The sequence below is a fragment of the Silene latifolia genome, chromosome 10 (assembly GCF_048544455.1).
Source record: "Silene latifolia isolate original U9 population chromosome 10, ASM4854445v1, whole genome shotgun sequence".
Classification (NCBI taxonomy): domain Eukaryota; kingdom Viridiplantae; phylum Streptophyta; class Magnoliopsida; order Caryophyllales; family Caryophyllaceae; genus Silene; species Silene latifolia.
In genome coordinates this window covers 155,684,464-155,692,700 of record NC_133535.1, presented here as the reverse complement: position 1 = coordinate 155,692,700, position 8,237 = coordinate 155,684,464, and the positions used below count along the sequence as shown (strand labels likewise).

Genomic DNA, 8,237 nt, shown 5'->3' with positions numbered 1-8,237 from the left:
AAGAAGCGAGTGGTATGCTCATAGGTCACGATTCTCGGTGCTTTCGAGAATTCCTTGGTGAGCGTGGTGAAAATCTTGTTTGCACCATGGGCTATGAAGCGTTTCTGCAAATTGGATTCCATTGCAAAAATGAGTACGTTTTTAATCGCACCCGCTTCCATGACAAAATCGCTATACATGGCGACCTCGTTAGCTCCAGCTGTGGGGCCTGGGGCTGCCGGGATGGGCTCAGTCAGAAACTTGAGCTTTCCGTCAGCAGTGGCAGCATTCCGTAATGCCGCCTCCCAATCCGCGAAGTTTGATCCATCATTCTTCGATCTAGTAGACCGATTCATCCGATTCATGAAGATCCGGCCGGGACTCACGGTCCAATGTGGCACTTGGCATTGGGTCGTTCAAATGACCAGCCATTTTTGTTTTAGCAGTTTAAAAGATCGTGATCTACGCTGAAAAAGAAAAATAAACCAAAACGAAATAAGCAACTCATCGAGGTGATTTAAGTCTATTTAAAATTCATTTTAGACTCATTGCACTTGCATAATTGATCTCCCTCAAGAATGATACAAGTGATCCCAAGACTCAATTTCCGTAAATTGATAAGCCAACTGTTTAGCTAATTCTTCCGTAAGAACTCTTGGTCGATAGATTTCCGTAAATCCTATCTATAGTCCACCATGATCACAGGATCGTACGAGTGACCATAGCGTTGAGATAAAATAGGTCAATCGGTTCCAACTTACCAGACGTAGAAGGGGTCATATTATGCCTACCGACGAAGAAGGGGCTCATTGGAGTTTGACCTATAAAGACCATTCTCAATTTTGGTTTATACGAGGAAGATCCCATCAACTAAGTTTAAATTCATTTTAAGTGAACGAATAACTAGCAACTGCGTGAATGAATTAATTTAGATGATGGCTTAAATCGTGTGACATATGAATGTCATAGAAAACTAACGCGTGACCTCTATATGAGTCAGTTTTCATGCAATTATTAGGTGGTTTGGTTTTAGGCGGAATATGATGCAATCTATCGTTACGATAAAATAAATAAATGAATGCAATACGTAAATAAAAATTCCTAGTGTGGCCTATCCTAGTAAAAAGAACATAATACAACTTTGGAATCCACCGTTGGACCCGAGAAGCTTGTCTTGATGTTCCATCTTTGACCATGCAGCGGGAGTGAGCATCCGATCTCCATCTTTAGTCTTCTCAAAATTACAATTAAAATTTACAAAATATAAACCTATTTACATTCTAAATAAAAACTGTAATTAAAAAAAATAAAAAGGGAGATACGAGATCTCAAAATACAACCAAGACCGTGTTCCATCATTACGGTAACACGTTCTACTAAGGCCACACTAAGTTACAACCGTTTGTAAAATTAAATAAATGCGTAATTAAAAGCATTCAAAACAATCAAAATAACGATAAATAAAATGCATCAACTAAATTAAATTTATTCGTGACATAATTCCGTAATTATGTTAATTTTATCCAAACCACCTTTAATGATTAAAATTATGTGACAAAACCGCTTTAGTCAAGTTAATTTTAATCCGTGATAATCCGTTACTTTAAATCGTTTTAAAGTAACTAAATTGTACGTGGGTGAACCGTTTCACTATCAAGCGAATACATAAATCCGTATTATGCAAAATTGGCCGAAAAAAAAAAAACAAAACAATTTATTTTTTTTTTCTTTCTTCACGTCTGCCGTGAACAGTACTAGTAAAAATTTTTTTTTTTTTTTTTTTTTTTTATTTTTTGCTGCTGAAATGCCGAGAGCAACAAAAGAACAACAAAAAAAAATTTCTCGGCTAAAAAACGTGAGCATCAAATAACAAAACAAAACGATTTGTTAAAACCCAATTGCAATTTAATCTAATCCGTATAGAATTGAAACTACAATTGATACATCTTTAACATATTGCAATAATTATCGATTAAAATTACAATATGCAAAGAACAAAAGGAAAACAAAAGATCGTCTGATCTAGCAAAAACGTGTGGCACGCAAATCAAGGCAAAAAAACAGAAAACAGGCCAAGAAGGCCGCACGGTTTTCCAAAAAAAATTTGGCCGAGACAAAAAAAATTTGTGCCGCACGAAATTTTATGCAAACAATTGATAGATCTTTAACATATTGCAATGAATATCGATTACAAAAACAATATGCAAAGATCAAATCGAAAGCAAGACAAACAACAACCAACACCGTGTAAACTTGACACGGTTCTCAAGACAAAAACGCAACAATAAAAAAAATCTGCCGAGAAGAAACAGGCTGTTGCCGCACGGTTTTCAAGCAAAAAAAATATCGTTTCAAAATCGTTTGATGAAAATCACATAGAAAAATTTACGTGGCCTCGCTCTGATACCACTTGTAGGGTAATATCCGTATAAAACCCTTAAATTATAGGATTATAACGCAAATTTAATACGTGATTTATTGTCATAAACGAAAAACAATGAAAAACGATAAAGCACAAGAATTAACCTTCGGGCCTAGTGCAATTCGGCAATGAGAGATCAAAGTAGATCTCCTCCTAATTGTTGCACCCAAGATCGTCTGAGACTATGCCCTTGTGCTAGAAATGAATTCTCTAATTGCCTTGCAATATTGAGAGAATTTGTGTGAGTTTTTCTTAGATGTGAGATCTGAATTTTTGAGAGGAAATGTTTCTCAAAAACCCTAATTTTTGTTGTAGAATGAATTAGGTTAGAAAGGAGAAGAAACTCTCCTTTTGTTCTACCCATTCGGTCCGTGGGTTTCATTAGGGAGGGGGTGGGCTTTCCACTTCCTCCTTATTAAACTCGTGATCCGACTTGAATTGCTAAAACGTATACGATGGGTTTTTAATTATAAATTGTCATCGGTTATCGGTAATTAAAACATTAACTAATAACACGGATTAGTTGAAATGTTAATACATGTCCGACAAAGACAATATTGTATAATTAATTTATTCAATATACATTAATCAAATATAAATCGTTTATATTCAATTTACGAATTAATTGCTTAATTCGCCTTAGCCGTTATTATTTAATCCGTATTAAATAAAATATCTCAACATCACATTTTGACTAATTATTAGTCAAATAACTCGGACTAACTGCTTAGTCAATTTTCTGGCATCAACATGACTGTATTTTCATACCGTCACATCTCTCAAACGTATCCTATAGGTGTGACTTTTAGGGACCAGTTGATCACCGCCATCTGTATGACAATAACGTCAAACTTATCTAGCAAGCCAACCGTTATTGATAAACGTGGACCAACTAATTATAATACAAAAGTATACCCTTTGATCCTTTTAGAGATTTATAAGTACTTGCACTAACTGTAAAGGTCACCAGCCCCAACAGTTAGGGCCGGGTCAGGCTGGTCAGGCGGCGGGGCGGGCTATCTTGGTCAGACCAGGACCAAGCCAGGAGGAGGGCGGGCCGGGCTGGGCGGGGATATGCTTGACCCGAGCCAGAACCCGAAGCGGGCCAAGGGCGGGTCGGCCTGTCGGGCCTTACCAATTTATTTTTAATTTATTTTTAGTTTTGCTAAAATGGTGGGCTAAGGGCGGACCTGGCTGGAATTTTAGGACCAGAACCAGGCCAATGACGGGCCAAGGTCGGGCCGGGTCAGACCAAGCTACATAAAATATCTGGCCAAGGCGGGTTGGGTCCGTGCCGGGCCGGGTCAGCCCGTGTTGATGGCCAGCTCCAATACTAATAAGGTAAGACTCTCCTTTTCTTGACATTTATGGTACTAGTTCTTCAGTTGTTTTATATTGATTGAGAGGGTTGAGCCAGGATTTGAAATTAGTGCGGTTGTAAAATTTTAGCGAAAGCGAAAGGGTATAATATAAAGAGGCCATGAAAAAATTCAAAAATTCTAACTACAAATTGCGAACTTTTAAACCGTCAGTGAGGGCAAGCGCCTCTGCTAGCTCTCAGCACCCCCTTCGCTCCACAACTGATCGTGAATACACGAGCTAGTGGCGTAGCTACCTAGTAGCATGGGGTAGCAACCGCTACCCCAAATCCCGAAAATTTGACTAAGAAGATGAAATTTTGCTATTCCATATATCGTTGATATGTGTCAAAGGATAAATAAATAATACGTTTCTAAGATAGCATTAGAATGTATATGGTCTAGTGGTAAATTAAAGTATAAGTACATCTCTCAGGAGAGTCGGGTTCGACTCCGATAATAAGCAATTTTTATTATTATTTCAAATTATATTTCATTTGGACATTTATATAAGTATGTTATAATATAATAATTTTTAATATTTTATAATTTAATTTTTTTTTCAAAAATATTTATATTTAGTTAGATTTAAAAGGTGAGAAAGTGAAAATATATAATGACAAAACGAGCTCGAGCTTCAATTTTTTAGGCTCAACGAGCTTCGAGCCGAGCCCGAGCTTGAGCCAAAAAAATGGTTAATGAAAGATCTTAACTACCTAGAATTTGAGGCACCGTCATTCCCGTCAACAACCACGTCAATTATCGCGAAAACATTTTTTTCATATTTACAAATTGAAAGTTAGTTCTTTTTGAGGAAAAAAAAAAGAATTGTTTATAAATTTTTTTTATGTTGTTACTGTGCTCACGGCTTCACGGTACTTTTGCTACACCCCAAATTTTCAATCCGGCTCCGCCCCTGACACGAGCACGATATATCTAAGGACCGTACCTTACACTCCAATGGTATTGAGTTCGGTAGGCAAGCAGTAAAAGTTTTGCATTAACATGATTTCTACCAAACATTTTCCATTAACATCACCTTCAAAGACCAAGACTTTGGAAATTAAAATCCACCTTAAAAAGTTAAAACCAACGAATTCCTCACATAGTCAACGTTAAAAATCTACACGACTGTAGATTTTGGTCATTGATTAGTCGTCCGAGAATCTTTCCTCGGACTCACCTTCGAGGCCAGTAACTAGTTAATCTGTGTCGAAACTCCAGTGATAACTACGTTATCGCCCCTTCATTCTTGTCAAATCCTTGCTTTAGTCCTAATTTTGGTGCATTTAATTGATAATTACTCAAGTTTATGATTAATTTGCCTAAATAAGTCTCACCGGATTATTTTCTAAGCTTTTTGTAGTGTTGCACGCTTCCCCATGCAAAACCGATCAACATTTGGTGGCCAAGGATCAAGATTAGCCTTGTTCGGTGTATCACGATCAGGCACGGTGTAACTTAAGGCTAGCCCGTGTAACAAAAAGTCAATGACAAATCAAAAAAATTGACCAAAGGGGTGCCCCAGCCGGTCTATCGTGAGCAGGAATGGTGTAAATAGGGTCTAGCCGGTGTAAAAATTGGTCTTACATGGTGTATCTCCTCCGGTAGGTGTAAACCCCCTCCGGCCGGTGTAACTCCGGTCTTGGCTGGTGTATCGATACACCTTTGGGAATAGTAACTTGGTACTTTTTTGAGAATTGTTTGTATTTTGATATTTTTAAGCCCATGGTATATATAGAAAAGGGGTAACCTTGTAAGAACAACTTTCATTACACTTGTTTTTGGATCAAAAATTGGTTAGGTAGAGAAAATTGGGAAGAACATTGGATCTCACTTTGTTCTTAGTTTTGTGAAGAAATCAATTCAATCAAGTTATTTTCTTTCTTCTTTGTTGGTATATTTCCTTTCCTCATATTTATTTCTTTGTTTTAGTTGTTAATTTCATACTTCTTTAGTTTATGCTTCCCTTAATTTCGAATATTTACCTTGCTTGTGGTTAAAGTTACTTCCTTTTTGTTTGATTGTTGTTGTTTACACCATTGTTCATCTTTTCATTGCTTTTCTTTTCTTTGATTCTCTTTCCTTTGTTCTTCTTGGGCTAGTTGTCCTCAAAGACTTAATCTTTGAGTTGATTGTGTTAAAGATTGTGTCTTTTGGTTTGTTCATCCTTGCTATTAGATTAAAACCATCTTTCTTCATAATTATTGTTGGGTTGTTGCATGTTTAGAAGTAAAATTCATCCTATCACCATGTTTATGCTTAAAGACTCTATCTTTGTTGTTTTCTTTGCCTCTAAAAACGTGATTAGTGAGTAGTCTCCTTCTAGGACTCGGCTTGACCCGATATGGGTAATTTCACTAACTAATTATCATTAAGGCTAATTTGTGGGGGAAATTGGTGAGGGTAGTTTAGAGGGATTTGCATGCTTAAGGTTTGGGTTTTGGGTAGTGTCAACTTGTGACCCTTGTCCACCAACGGAAGTTGGTTAGGTTGTAAATTGGACACCCGAAATTTGGCCTTGTCACCAACTAAGGTTGAGACCGGAAGGGAGAACCGAGGGAGGGTGCCTCTAGGCTAGCGTTTGAAATCGACCTCCGGAAGGGGGAGCGGGATGACCCGGAATATGATGAGTGCTTAATGACCTTGACCATTTACTTGACCTCCTTGGGAAAATGCATGTTCTTGAGGTTGTCGGGTTTTGAGTTAGGGAGACCGACTTTCGAACCCGGGAGGGGGGTTAGTCGGAGTAGCTAGTGTCCTAGTGCGAGACCGGAAGGGAGGTTCTAGGCGAATTAGAGCCATCTCCCCCTTACCTTTCTACCCCTTTTGATTAGCCGAAACGATTAGTATGTGGAATTACTTATATTCGTGGGAGAACCGAGTTCTAGTCCTTCTCTTTATTTGATCTATCCTTTATCTCTTAGCTTGTTCTTTCCTTGTCTAGTTTATAGTCTTTAGATTTGTTAGTTTAGTGTTACTTTGTTATCCCCCTCTTTGTTTTTTATCGACTTAGCTAAGCTTGTGAATTAGAACGATTAGTACTCCACCTACTCCTTGTGGGATCGACCCTTTAAAGTGTACAACGACAAAATCGTGCACTTGCGAGGTTTAACTTGAGACCATCAAGTTTTTGGCGCCGTTGCCGGGGAGTACGGCTTGATATTAATCGTTTTTGTTCTAGTTTAGACTAAGTCCTTTGTTACTAATCCTTTCTTTCAAGTGCTTAGGTCTTTTGCATGAGTAGGCGACAAAGAAGAGGTCAACCAACATATCCTATTGATCTTGAAATTGAAGCTACGGCAAGAAGACTTAATTCTCTAAGAAGAAGGGGTTTTCTAGATACACCACCGGTTGAAGAAGTTAATCACCAAGAAGCTACCGAAGTGTTTGAAAATCCTTTTGGGGTTTTAGAAGAAGAACCTAACACCATGGGTGACCCGGTCTAGATAAGAGACACTATGGCTCCTAAGCACATAGTCAATCCAAGCATCCTAAGGCCACGAATTCAAGCTAATAACCTTGAGATTAAAAATGCCTTGCTCAACCTTGTTCAAGACAACCAATTTGGAGGAGGTCCCTTGGAGAACCCAAATGATCATCTAAATGATTTCCTTGAAAATTGTGATATGTACAAGTCAAATGGGGTTTCCGATGACGCGGTTCGCCTTAGGTTGTTCCCCCGTTCTCTTAGGGGTTCGGCCAAGGATTGGTTGAAGAATTGTGACCCGGATTCCTTCAAAACATGGGATGAGTTGGCTTCGGCATTTTTAAACAAATATTTCCCACCTTCAAGAACGGCCAAAGTCAAGAGTGAATTACAAAGCTTTACTCAAGAAGAGGATGAGACTTTATATGAGGCATGGGAACGGTATAAGAAGCTCCAACGGTTATGCCCTCACCATGGCATCTCCGAGGCCGAGCTAGTGAACAATTTTTACAAAGGGTTGACTCAAGACCTTAGGCTTTCATTGGATGCGGGATCGGGGAAAGGTGCCTTAGACATTTTGGGGCATAAAGCGGCAAAGGAACTAATTGAGGAGATGGCCTCAAGAACTATGGAATGGGGAAGTGATAGGCAAATGAGAAAGGGCAAGAGCAAAGATTCTAATTCGGTTTTGAATGTGGAGGTTAAGGGTATGTTAGATGAACTCACCCAACAAGTTGCTTTGCTAAATTCAAAACCACCAAGCTCCGATATGAGGCAAGTCTTGTCTTATGAGTTGTGTGGGGAACAAGGGCACACTCCCATTAGGTGTCCCTTGATTGCACCCCTCCAAGAGGAATGCTATGAGCAAGCAAATGGAGTTTGGGAATCCACAAGTGCAAGGCAAGGGTTCAATAGTAACAACAACCAATTTGGTAATGGAAAAATAACTCATCCTTTCTTGTCTTATGCTTCACAAAACATTCAAAACCCAACCACTTCCTCACCACAACAACAAAGGTTCAATCAAAACTCTCAATTCCAAAGACAA

General features: G+C 38.6%; 1 non-coding gene across 1 annotated transcript; it reads right to left on the bottom strand.

Annotated features, from left to right (window-relative positions):
• Positions 1–7,562: 7,562 nt before the first annotated feature.
• Positions 7,563–7,669, bottom strand: LOC141610384 (small nucleolar RNA R71). Its single transcript, XR_012528293.1, has one exon. It is a non-coding gene; the product is annotated as a small nucleolar RNA R71 (small nucleolar RNA).
• Between the last annotated feature and the right edge of the window lie 568 nt (positions 7,670–8,237).